Source organism: Marmota monax, unplaced genomic scaffold (assembly GCF_021218885.2).
Source record: "Marmota monax isolate L192 unplaced genomic scaffold, Marmota_monax_Labrador192_F-V1.1 WCK01_AAM20220418_F8-fsc01684, whole genome shotgun sequence".
NCBI lineage: Eukaryota > Metazoa > Chordata > Mammalia > Rodentia > Sciuridae > Marmota > Marmota monax.
The window spans coordinates 27,496-40,913 of record NW_026694496.1 but is presented as its reverse complement, the minus strand read 5'-3'; the positions used below and the strand labels follow the sequence as shown (position 1 = coordinate 40,913).

At 51.1% G+C, this 13,418-nt stretch overlaps 1 pseudogene; it reads right to left on the bottom strand.

Moving 5' to 3' along the window:
- Nucleotides 1-1,355: 1,355 nt before the first annotated feature.
- Nucleotides 1,356-12,388, bottom strand: LOC124075926 (protein transport protein Sec61 subunit alpha-like; annotated as a pseudogene).
- Nucleotides 12,389-13,418: the final 1,030 nt, after the last annotated feature.

Sequence of the window (13,418 nt, the reverse complement as noted above, 5' to 3'; positions counted from 1 at the left end):
CAAGACGGGAAGCAGGCAGCAAGTCATGCCCTACAGGCATGCACCTGTTCTGGCCTCATGGAAACTGCTAGACCTTTCCTGATTCTGGTCTATTTGCTTCTCATCCAGGCTGTAATGCTTCTAGAAAGAACAGATGGGTGATGTGGCCCCAGAAGTTTTGGGGCAAGGAGTGAGGGGTGGGTGCTGGCATAGTTAGGGCACCCCTGGGAGCCTCCAAGGAGATGCATTGGTGGGTGTGGTGGGTGCTGAAGCTCGGGCGGGTGTTTGACGGCCCTCAGACGACAGCATTTTGATGGTGTTACATGCTCAGGCACCGGCCCTCATGAGGAAGCTGTGCACTTCACTTGGCCACCCACCTGGAAGCTGAAACTGGAGGCTCATGGGTATTATGCTTGTGAGGATCAGGCCAGGCAAGAGTGCAGGTGGGGGTCAGCGGTGGAGGGAGCGGTGGGAAGTAAACCCAGGGGTTAGGAGCCAGGGGTGGCAGCTGATGCCACCAGGACCCCTCATTTATGACCTCAAGCAGGTCCCTGCAGGCAGGGGCCTGGGGTAGGCAGAGCCTGGTGCTTGGCCTCCCAGCTCCCTCCTGGCCTCCTACTGCCCTGGGCCTTACTTTTTTCACCTGTAAAATGGGAACCAGCTTCTTCCTTGGGGGCTCCATGGTTGAGCAGGGACCACATGGAGGAAGTGTTGAGCAGAGTCTGCCCCAGGGGGGAAGAGCCACCTGGCCAACGAAGTCGGTGGCAGACACTAGGGGTGTTTGAAGGCAGGGCGTGAGCCCCAGTCCACCCCCCACCCCACCCCCCACACACAGGTTACCTGACAATGGGCTCCAACTGCTCTGCTGTGAGGCATATTTGCAGTGGCCCCAGGCACAGCCCTAAGTCCCCATGGCAAAGAGAAAAGGCCCAGCGCTTCCCAAGTCAGGAGGTTCCTGACTTGGGGTTTTGGTTCTTTCTTGTATCATAGACTGAACCCCAGGACTGTGGGACCACGGAGGCCCACCCCTGCCCTTTTTATATTTAGACACAGGGTCTCATGAGTTGCTGAGGGCCTCACTAAATTGTGAGGCTGGACTCCAACTCATGATCCTCTGCCTCAGCCTCCCGAGTCATTTGGAAACAGGCGTGAGCACAAGAGGATGCTCCCAGCAGGAGGAAGGCCAGACTGCACTGCAGCGTGTCTCTGGGGATGAGCTTGAGCGGAGACAAGACCGTGAACCAGCAGTTTGTAAAAAGTTGCCTTTATTTACCATTTAACCATCGTATCTCAGTTATGCCATTTTGGCGTCCACAGTGACTGTCCCCTGGAAGCTGGGTCAGCCCCTTCCCACCCACCCACTGTGATGTGGCTGGTGTTGGGGCTGCCCTGCTGGGGACTGGGTCTAGACAAGGCCACATGGGAGAAGGTGCTAGTACCTGGTTGGGGCCAGGGCCCCTCTGGTTCTTGTCCCAGGTCTCTAGGTACAGTGTGCCACCTCTACTGAGCCATGACAGGGCCCGTGCAGAATTGGGGCACCCTCCTGAGGGAGCCTGAAGCTGAGTCTGAGAGGGGCGTCTGAGAACTCTGGAAAGGTCACCAGCTTCATGGACTATGTCACCTGTCACCTCAGACAACATTGTCTTTCTGTCTCAGACACCAGAGTATCTTCCCAGGGACCCTGAGCCCCTGACCCTGAGCTCAGGCCCTGAGCCTGAACCTCCCCTCCTGGCCTCTGAGTGTGGTGGAGGCTGAATGTGGTGGAGGCCGACAGAGCTGGTGGCGTCTCGCTGTCCCCTTACTAGCATTTGGTCCCTAAGTGCAGTCAGAACATTCTAGAAACACAGGGAGAGACAAAAGACATCCCTTCCCAGGGGCACGGGGGCAGCTGTACAGTGAGGATGCACCAAGGCTGACTGGAATCTGGACAATTGGACTTGGCAGGGTGGTCCCCTGAGGGCACCAAGCTCTGCCAGGCAAGGTGGAGGTGGCAACCCCAGGCCTCCCCCGGATGAGGACACAGCTGCCTGGCCACAAGTTGGCCCCGAGGTGACAGGGATGGCAGTCCTGGCTGTGTCCCAGCACGAGGCCCATCTGGACACTTGGTGGGAGAGCAGCTGCTTATGGCTGGGCCAGGAGCTGTTTTATCCTGAGTCCAGGGGACCCAATGCCCCCCACGGGAACAGTCTGCACCAAGAGAGTGCCACTGCTAGTGATGCTGAGGACATGCTGGTGACGCTGTCCATTTCCCCAGAGGAGGTGAGAGTCGACTCCTGACCACCCTAAGGCCACACACAGAGATTTTGTGCTTCCAACCCAGTCAAAAAGCCACCTTTGTGGGGACCAGGGACACCACAGTGGTTGCACACATCACTGAGGGGGGGAGGGAAGGCCAAAACCAAAGTCAGACAGAAAATGGGGACAGCGCACCCCATCCCTGTCAAGGCTGCAGCTGCCAATGCTAGAAGGAGGAGAGGAGCCCCGCTGAGGGTGGCCACCCCATGGTGGAGAGGAGGGACAGACGTCAGCCAGACGACAAGGTCCCCACGCGACACAGCACTGCTGCCCCCGGCCACCACTGCCTTCCGAGGCACTGCCCAGCGTCCTCCCTGGTCCTCAGATAGGCGTGGCTCTCAGAAGAGCAGGGTGCCCATGCTGCCCACCTCGCTCGGCTCCTTGACGGAAATCTCGAAGGACTGGGAGATGTTGATGACTGCCAACAGCATCCCCGTCCCCAAGCCGATGGTGCCCAGGAAGGCAGCCAGGACCGAGAGGCCCCAAGACACAGGCCCCCAGAGGCCGCTGCCATGGGGATGTATCTGGGGGGAGGGCAGGTGGTCAGGCCCAGGCCACCACAGAGCCCCCAAGCTGGCCACCAGGCTTGCCCACAACTGATACCAGAACATCAGGAGGCCCCACCACCTCCCTGAAGTATCCTCTGCTAACACCCCTGTGTGCCCCACTAATGCTATGGGACCTAGTCCCTGTTAGGGGACTGTGACTAGTCCAAACTGAAAGGCTGCTGAACACAGTGGTCCATACCTGTTACCCCAGTAACTCGGGAGGCTGAGGCAGGAAGATCACAAGGTGGAGGCCAGCCTCAGCTGCTTTGCAAGGCCCTAAGCAGCTCAGAAGATCCTGTCTCTAAATAAAATATAAAAAGGTCTGGGGTCGTGGCTTAGGGCTCAAGTGACCCTGGGTCTGGTCCTCAGTAAGGGGGCTGGAGGGCTGGGTATGAGATTCAAATGCTGAAGATGTCTCTCGAAATGTCCACTGTCCCTACCAAGGACTTGAAAGCAACCAAGAATTTGCAACTGTGGCTTTTCCTGTGGTTGCTTCTTTCAGGAAAGGTCACCAATTGAGAACCCACAGGACAACCTGGGCTGCCACCTGACTTTGTAGACACAGCCCTTCTCACTGTGGCTGCTGCCGAGTGGCAGAGGAAGAGCTGAGAAAATGGCAGAGGTCACCAGGAAGGCCAGGGGCAGCCCTCAATCCAGGACGAGGTGTAGCTGCAGCGGGTGCTCCTCCTGCCCCAGGCACCTGCACCCTGGGGCCTCTCCCACCCTCCCTCCTCTCCACCCCAAGGTGACGGCCACCCTGGCCTCCTCTTTGCTGTGGCCTTGTCTGCTGGAACTGACCTCCCTGCTTCCAACACCACCAGCCCTCTGCGGCTCTGCTGGCCTCTCAGCCACATCAACCATCTGTCTTTTTTCGGTCTTGGGGATTTAACCCAGGGGTGCTCCAACCCTGAGCCCTGTCCCCAGCCCTTTTTTGTATTACATTTAGAGACAGGGTCTCACTGAGTTACTCAGGACCTCACTAAGTTTCTGAGGTTGGCCTCCACCTTGCCATCCTTGTGCCTTGGCCTCCAGGTGTGCCTCAGAGAGCCTGGCACTTCAGCTCAGGTCCATCTGGAGCCCCACTCTGTGCTCAGAGCCTGGACACTGCTCCTGGATGCCTAGGGCAGCATCCCACTAGCATGAGCAGAGGTGAGGGTCCCCTGCTGCCAGCACCATCCCTACAGAGCCCCATGCTTGGTCGCCAGACTGCATGCACCTGGCTCCCTGCTGAGGGCGCCAGGCATCTTATTGCATGTCCCCAGCATCCAGCACTTAGCAGGTTCATAAATATCCAATGACACAGGGACCTTGCCTACCCTGTGATCTGAGAATGAGACACATGGACACTGGAGACCACAAGGACCACCGGTGCTCGAGGCCCGGGAGCTGCACCTGCTGACTGGGGGTGGGTACTGCACTTGCCGGTTGAGCTCATGTACCATGGATGTCTCCCGGTGGCCCCGCATCACCATCTGCTGCTCCTTCAGCTGCTTGGCCACCTGCATGATGCCCACAGCAGAGGATATGTTCAGAGGTGGGCTCAGAGGAAAAGGTCTCAAGCTGCTGGACATGTAAAGGGCTATTTCTGCAGCTCTATGTCTTTACACGGACTTTAAAAATGCCCTAAGGCCTGGGGTGCACCCCTGTCATTCCAGCAGCTTGGGAGGCTGAGGCAGGAGGATCACAATTTGGAGGCCAGCCTCAGCCACTTAGCAAGGCCCTGAGCAGCTCAGCGAGACCCCGTCTCCAGATGAAATCTAACAAGGGCTCAGGGGTTAAGTGTCCCTGGACCAAAAAGGTGCTGTAAGAAGACCAGACAATGTGTGATTTTCCACTCTGGCTTCAGGTTCTCAGACCTGCTGCTGATGGCTGAGCTCCATCCATCTGTCCTTAATGCTCTGAACTGTCTCACCAAGGTGGGTGGCCCATCTGCATGTCACAAACCACCACTGTGACAAAGCAACAAGCCGAGTGACACTTTAAGAACGTCCATTCATACTTGCATTCTTGGTAGATGAGCCCAAGACCTCGACCCAGATCTTAGAGAAGAAGGCGCAGGATCCCAGCATGAACACTAGGTACACTACCACATGGACAGGGTCCTCCAACATGGAACCAAAGGACTCCAGCAGAGACAGGTAGTAACACAGGCCACAAACTGCATAGGTGCAGGTGGGGCCTCCAGAAGACGTGTCCTTGGAAGAAGGAACAGAAGATCTGGGATGCTGCGTCTACTGAACCTGAGCTTCAAGATGAACCCAGAGCAGATCAAAGACTGTGATTGCAGCTGGGCACAATGACACATGCCTGTCACCCCACAGCTCAGGAGGCTGAGGCAGGAGGATGGCAAGTTGGAGGCCAGCCTCGGACACTTAGAAAGGCCCTAAGCAGCTCAGTGAGACCCTGACTCTAAATAGGGGTGGAACAGGGCTCAGGAGTCAAGGGCCCCTTGGTTTAGTCCCTGTTACAAAAAACGTCCTGCACAGAATTTGGGAAAGGACACAGGGGAGGAGATCTGTGGGTGAGACACTTGGTCAGTAGCAAGACGCACAGATGCTGAGCAGCAACACCCACTCTGTGGCCAGGAGAGGATCCTTGGGAACATCTGACTGACAGACCAGGTGCCCGACAGACTGACGAGCAGGTGCCCGCAGAAGCAGGCCTACAGCATCTGGGAGATGACGTAGGGGTGGGGACCAGGGCAGACTGCAGGACGATCGGGACATTGGAGGTGAAGAAGGGCTCGATAGGGTAGGTGTGGTACTGGCCCTGGTAGTGCGCAGTCTTGATGGGCAGGTCCACCCAGAAGCCCTGAGGACACAGAACAGGGCGCTCTTCACTGCCTTGCTGTCCCCTATGGTCCAGAGACACGAGAGGTGGCACCAGCTCTGGGGACCCCACTTCTGACACTGCTGGAGAGCACCTTCCCCTTCCCTCACAACCACTGTGATTGGGGCACACACAGAAAAAAGACCAGAAAAACTGGTTTCAAAATGTACTAAAGTCCACTCTACAGCCATTCATATCTAAACAGAAAAAAAAAAGAAAAAAAACAATTATACCGAAGCCAGAGACAGTGGTGCATGCCTGTCATCACCAGCAGCTCTGGAGGCTGAGGCAGGAGGACTGCAAATTGGAGGCCAGCCTCAGCAACTCAGCAAGACTCCGTCTCTAAATAAAATATAAAAAGGGCTGGGGATGGGGCTCAGGGGTTCAGTGCCCCTGGGTTCCATCCCTGGTACCAAAAAAATAAAGAAAAAGAATTGCAGACTTCCTGTGCTCACGCTGGACACACCTGGAAATGGATGACCACAGCAAAGACAAAGATGGAGGCAATGAGGTTCATGAGGTCGGGGAGATTCTGGCGGGGGAAAGCCTCTCTAATTGCTCGGACTTTGTGCACGTGGCACAGAGATGAAATAGTGCAATAATAATGGCGCCCTCCAATTCCATGCCTGTTGGCAGAGGAGGACACAAACGTGAAGGGAATAACAAGGGGCTGGACTCCGCTGGGTCTTAGGCCTCCTCCTGGCCAATGCAGAGGCAGGAGAACAGAATCAGCCAGGAGACTCAACCCGTAAACTCACGGCACCACAGTCACGGGGTCACTGTCTGGATTTTTTTTGGCACCAGAGATGGAACCCATGGGCCCTCGGCCACTGAACCCCAATCCCAGCCTATTTGTATTTCATTCACAGACAGCATCTCGCTGAGTTGCTGAGGCCTTGCTGTTGCTGAGGCTGGCCTCCAAGTTGAGATCCTCCTGCCTCAGCCTCATCAACAGGCAGAAAGGGGCCTGGCCTGAGAAACAGGCAAAAGACCGACCAGGGACACTGCAGCACAGGGCAACAAGGTCTGAGCACTTCAGAAATGGCGTGAGACTGAGTTTAGAACAAAAGGACAGTGGGAAACACTGTCACCATGGCCCCTGATGCCAGGTCGGTGCTTTCCTAGACATGGCATCTGTGGGCAGAGTGGCTAATGGCTGGGGACTAAGACATCCCAGTCTCTCCCTGGGACAGCATTTTCCTGTCACCCCAGATTTGGGACAGCAGGACTCGCATCACCTTCTGGATGGCCACTCAGATGGGCCATTTGTCCTGAAGACCACATGGACAGGATGTCTGTGACAGAAACACTATCCTAGCTTTCCCTGGCCCCTGGCATCCCCGTGATGGTCTTCTGACAGCCCCTCTCCCTGCTACCTCTGGCTGTGTGGGACAACAGCTGATGTCCCTGTGGTTGAGAATCTGGAGACATTAAAGCTTGAGTATTTTGTAAAAGAGGAAGTTCAGCAAACCCAGGGGGAGAAAGCAGGGACTTTTCCTGGCTGCTCTTGCCACCAGTGACCTCTCTGAACTTCCCTAACTTGCTCCACTGAGCCACATGCCGACCCTCAAACACACCAGCTCATCTCTGCTCCAGGGCCATTGCACCTGCCACGTTCTCTAGACGGACCCGTAACACTCTTCCTCAGTCGCCCCATCTTCCTTCTCTGCTCTACTCTGACCCGGGACCCTGGGATGACACTGACACTCACATGTCTTATGTTATCTCCCTTTGTATTCTTAGCACCCACAGAAGCTCCTGGTGCTTAGCAGCACCTGCCTGACAAGTGTCTGGAATAAAAGGTGGGTCACAGCAAAGTCAGGGTGAGGGCCTTAGGAGCCTTCTGAATGTTTAAAATGGTCATTTCTTGCAAATCACTACCCGCTGATCTCTGGGAACTGGGTTGTTTCATGTGCTAGTGTTGCCCGGGGGTGAGAGTCGTGTGGCGTCTGTACTGTCCACCTCCCTCCCAGCCTGGACTGTCCCCCACCTCAGTGAAGAAGGACCAGCTGTGATCTCTACCCTAGGGGCCCTTCCACACCCCACTTTCCAGGTCGCAAGCTGAGCCATGGTGGCACTCCTGGTAAAAGGTGGCCCTTCCAGCTGCAAACTGCCTGTGCCTGCTCCACCCTCTTCTTGCCCATCCTGGGGGTGTCCCCAGGGCTCCACCATTTTGGCTCCTTACAGCACCACTCAAATCCCCCCAGGTAGGCCCTCTGCCCCAGGCAGTTCCCAGAGGTAGCCAAGGGCAGCCACCTCCATGTCTTGGTTGTCTGTGGCCTTCATCTCTCTCTAAGTCCTAAGGTCCTCGCTCTGATGTCACACTGGCTGGCTCAGGCTGGATGGCTGTGCCACTTCCCCAGCCATTTTCTCAGCCTGTCTCTCAGGAACAGCAAATCATTCCTTCCAAAGCTGTCCCCTCACTCACTATCCTGTTCCAGAGCAAAGTGATCCTTTGGCTGGATGCCGCAGCCCAAGCCTTCGCTGACTGGTCCCCTGTGGCCACCACTGCTCCCGCTCCTTTCGAATGCAGCCCCCCCAAAGCCAGGAGGTCTTGGCCGACACCCCGACTCCTACCCAGCTTTCACCCCCACATCCACAGCTGGGGCCCATCTGCTTTGCACCCCCAGATCCTCAACCTTAGATTTTCTGAAATTCTAGGAAGAGTCTGGTGTCCCTTTGCCTACTCTTCTGTAAGTGTCCCTGACCCTCCTTCCCATGGTTTAGTCTTTCCCATGGGAACCCTCACACTCCCTGCAGAGACCCATCTGCAGTTTTCTCAATTTGATGACGTGGCACTGGAGGCCAAGAATAAGCTCCACAGTCAATTCCAAGAAAACACACAAATATTTTCCATGAGAGAGACTTCCCAGCAAATAACAGATTCAGGGTTCAGAGGCCAAAAGAGAAAGAAAAGAAAAAAAAGTCAGTTTCCCTCTCCTGAGAAGTCTCACATGTTTTGCAATTTTTATTTTATTAAGATTTGTAAGCCAGGTGTCATGGTGCCTGCCTGTAATCCCAGTGGCTCTGGAGGCTAAAGCAGGAGGATTGCAAACTGGAGGCTAACCTCAGCCAAATTGGGGCTCTAAGCAACTCAGGGAGACCCTGTCTCTGAATAAAATACAAAAAGAGGGTTGGGGATGGGGCTCAGGGGTTAACTGTCCCTGAGTTCAATCCCTAGTGCCTTTCACCCCAAATTGGCAGTACTGCGGATTGAACCCAGGAACACTCTTTCTACCCCAGCCCTTTTTGAGACAGGCTCTCACTTATTTGCCAAGGCTGTTCTTGAACTTGTAATCATCGAACTAACTGCTCCTTGCCTGAACAAGTGGTTTGGTGTAGCAATTTCCTTTTAAAAATCTTATTCTCTAAGAACAACTGCTACAATATGTGCAGATGATTGACCAAGGATATTCACTTCGATGCTACCTGTGACTGAGAAAGGACTGAAATGTCCACCAGAAGACAATTGGCTAAAATCAACACTTCTTTATCTTTGCAGTGCAGGTTCCTGCTAAGAAATATGAGGCAGGATTACTCTGTGGCATGTTAACTGTCTTTGAAATATTTTTATAAGAGGTGTTATTATTATTATTATTATTATTATTATTATTATTATTATTATTATTTGGAACTAGGGATTTAACCCAGGACCACTTAACCTCTGAGCCCTTTTCCCAGCCCTTTTTAATTTTATTTAGAGACAGTGTCTCACTGAGTTTCTTAGGACCTCACTAAGTTGCTGAGGCTGGCCTCCAACTTGTGATCCTTTTGCCTCTGCCTCCTGAGCTGCTGGGATGACAGGCTTGAGCCTCTGCACTCAGCTATATTTTTAAAACTTTGCACACTGAAAATTCAGAAGAAATGTTTCTGAAACAGACATTTTCCCCCAGAGGAATACTCTGCATGCATGAAAACTTCCTGCAGAAGTGCCCCACAGGAGACAGGGCCCTTACCTTGGTTGGTGTTGATGGTGCTGGGGTTGAAGGCTTTTCCCAGGATGGTTACACAGATGTTGCTTGAAATGGAGAGGGAGAAGTCAAAGCCCAGGCCGTGCCCTTTCTAAAGAAGGTCATCCAAAAGGAGGACGATCAAGCCCACCACAAAGAACTGCAGAATTAAAATAAATTAATTAATAAAAATGGACTCTGCGTTACTGGCCCTAGGGCCCTGGTTCCTTCCATCTTCAAAGACGGGGCTTTCTGCTATGAAGGCCAAAAAAGAGACCCTTCTCAATCTGCCTCCCGGGAATTCAGAAGCCAAAGCCAGGGTCTTTTGATTCTTTATTTTTTTTTAAATCTGTTTTTTAGTTGGAGATGGACACAACGTCTTTATTTTATTTTTATGGGGTGCTGAGGATGGAGACCAAGGCCTTGCGCATGACAGGTGAGCCTCTACCACTTAGCCCCAGCCAAAACCCCTACATTTTTTGTTTTTGTTTCTTAATTGTTTGGGGTTTGCAGGTGGACAGCATGCCTTTATTGATTTCAATATTTCTCGTTGTAGATGGGCTCAGTGTCTTTATTTGATTGATTTCTTTTTGGGCGGTGCCCAGCCTCCAACTCGAGGTTTCACCCTGCTCAGGCCAGTGTTTAACCCTGAGCCCAGACCTGAGCCTGGCCTGGCCCCATGAGTACTGCTGATGAGGAAGAGGGATGGTGCGGTCACTCAGGAAGCAGGGTGCAATTGGGGGTTCACCTGAGTGGTGATCAGCAGGCAGATCGCAGCACCCATCTTTGAGGGATCCCTGTCCATGCCTGTCATCACATCCACGATGGACTGGCCGATGGTAACAATCATGCCAAACACTAGGATCCCAAGAAAACCCTTAGCAGAGTGTGGCAGGAACACAGATGACAAATACTGACACTGCACCCAGGAACTTGGTAAGGATTGTCCAACTGTCACATGTCAAAGTGCAGGAGAACTCAGAGGCTTTCTAGTGAAAGCATCTTTGGTCTTTTTTGTACTTTAGGGATTGAACCCAGGGCCTTGCTGATGGTAGGCAAGTGCTCTACTACACCTCAGCCCAGTCATCCTAAATTCTTTTCTGTAAAAAATGATCTTGAATTCTTAAGATGGAAAAACATTTTAAAAAATTATCAAGGGTAAGGAGAAAACTTCTGGGTCTGCAGCTCAGTGGTAGAGACACTGAGTTCCATTTCCAGGTCTGCAAAAAAATAATATAAAAAACAAAAAGAGAAAGAGAAAAAACACCTGATTTGGGCTTTAGAAAAATAATGCAATTTTTTTGTGTTTGTTTTGCTTTTGGTACCGGGGATTGAACTCAGGGGTACTCAACCACTGAGCCTCATCCCCAGCACTATTTTGTGTTTTATTTAGAGACAGGGTCTCACTGACATGCTTAGGGCTTCGCTGTTGCTGAGGCTGGCTTTGAACTCACAATCCTCCTGCCTCAGCCTCCCGAGCTGCTGGGATTAGAGGCGTGCACCACTGCACTAAGCCAAGTATATTTTAAAATGTCCAAAATAAAAAATAAAAAAAAAGAAAACCACTTATTAGTGCTTTAGAAAAATGATGCATTAATTTAAGGCATTGAATAATAAATGCATTACTTATTATTTAATAATGCATTACTTAATTCATTAATGATTAATACATTAATACATAAATATATTCTACAATCTTGATTTGTGTCTGAAACTCACAAATTTAAGTTAGATGGATTTCTCACTCAATTATTTAACCTTCTAACTTAAGATCTCTAAGGCATGCTGTATGGAAGATGGCAGAGTAGAAAATTGTAATTATTGTTTTCTAAATAATACATTCCAGTTAACAGAGGCTAGGCTTGGCTGACTCTGAGGCTGGTCCCCATTATTGGGACTGCCTATCATTTGATATGGCCATTACTCTTAACCTAGTTTAACAGCACATAGAAACTGAGACTGCAGAACTATTATCTAAATTTCTTCCACATCACAAAACAAATCAACAGCAGAGCTAGACTGAGAGGATCACCTTTCTGCTCATTAAATTTTTTTAAATGCAGAAAAAAATAGCACTTGCTAAATAACTACCATGTGCTAGGCACTGTGAGAGTATTATTCAGTTTAATCCTTTTTTTTTAGTACTGAGGACTGAGCAAAGGTGCTTCAACCCTGAGCACCTTCCCCAACCATTTTTTAATTTATTTACAGACAGGGTCTCACTGAGTTGCTTAGGGCCTCACTAAGTTGCTGAGGCTGGCCTCCAACTGGCCATCCTCCTGCCTCAGCCTCCAGAGTTGCTGCAATTACAGGCATACTCCACAGCACCTGGCTTTGATTAAATTCTTATAACAGCTCTGAAGTAGATGTCACCTCCTTCACAAGGTACGGAAATCATGGCTGGTGAAGCTGTGACCTCCATGCCCTGATCCTTCAATTCCATCCTCTGGGGCATTCCTGCACTCTCCTGCCCTGCCTGGCCTTCCCCCATACCCAGCACCTCCCAGAAGTGCTCTCTCATTACCAGGCCATGGAGCACCTACAGGGCTGGCAGGCCAAGCACACAGGCCAAACTGGGCTGTTTTAATGCCCCTAATTTTAGAGCCAATTCAAATTCTCTACTAGACACCAGAACTGTAACCATGATCTTTCTTACATTTCTCAGCTCTGTTGAAAAGAGCTTGGTCTTTTGGGGTGTCACCCACTTCAATCATCTTGACACTAGCCAAGAGTGCATGATGAGGCCCAAGGTGACAATTGCAGAGATACCCAGCTACGTGAGTGTGCCTAAGGGGCAGCCACAAAGCCCCTGTGAGCCCAGGAAAGCAAGACATCATTTAATAAAATGAACCTACAGAATTGCATGTGACCCCTTCTCCACATTGGATGGGCTTCAGGTTGCTGGCAGCAATTATAGAATAACCCCCCAAAACCAAAAATTAGAACACAACTGAGTCCGTCTGTTGAGCCCGTCAGACTCCGTGACACCAAGGAAGGCCAAGGACAGCTGGGGGCACAGCTCCATGGGGAAGCACTTGCCTAGCATGCATGATGCTCTGGGTTCAGGCTCCAGCAGAACTCTCCCCCCAAAAAGAGAAGAAGCCAAACCATGCACCAAGCAGAGTCATTTCCGTGGAAAAAGCCAAGGCGAATATGTCCATAGGTGTCACGTCTGGGAATCCTCATATTATACAGCATCATGATCTTGCCTCTGCTTAAGTGAGTTCAATGGAAAAGCTGTGCTCTTAACCATTGACATGAATAGTTTAGATCCTCAAAGTGAGGCAAGAGGAAGGCAAGTTCAAAGCCAGCCTGAGCAAAAGTAAGGCACTGAGCCACTCTATGAGACACTTTCTCTCCATAAAAAAACAAACTAGGGCTGAAGACATCTCTTGGTGAGTGGTTGCTTCTGAGTTCAAGCCTAGGGATAAATAAATACATTAATAAATAAATAAATACTTTCTGTTTTTGATATTTTTAAAATAATATTTTAGTCTTTATTTTATTTACCTCTTCTCTGATGTTTAGTATTTTTTCTTCTACTAGTTTTGGGTCTGGCTTGTTCTTGATTTTCTACCTCCTTGAAGTGGAAGTCTTGGTTGTTTTCTTTTTTGATGTAGGTATGTACTGATCTAATCTTCTTAAAATTGTCCCTGCTCTATGCTATAGGGTTTTTCGTTTTGTGTTTCTATCATCATTTTATCTAAAGAATTTTTTAAAATTTACATTCTGTTTATTCATTGACTCTTGGCTATTTGAAAGCTTGTTGTTACATTTGCAGACACACATAATGTTTCTGAAGTTCCTCCTGTTGTAG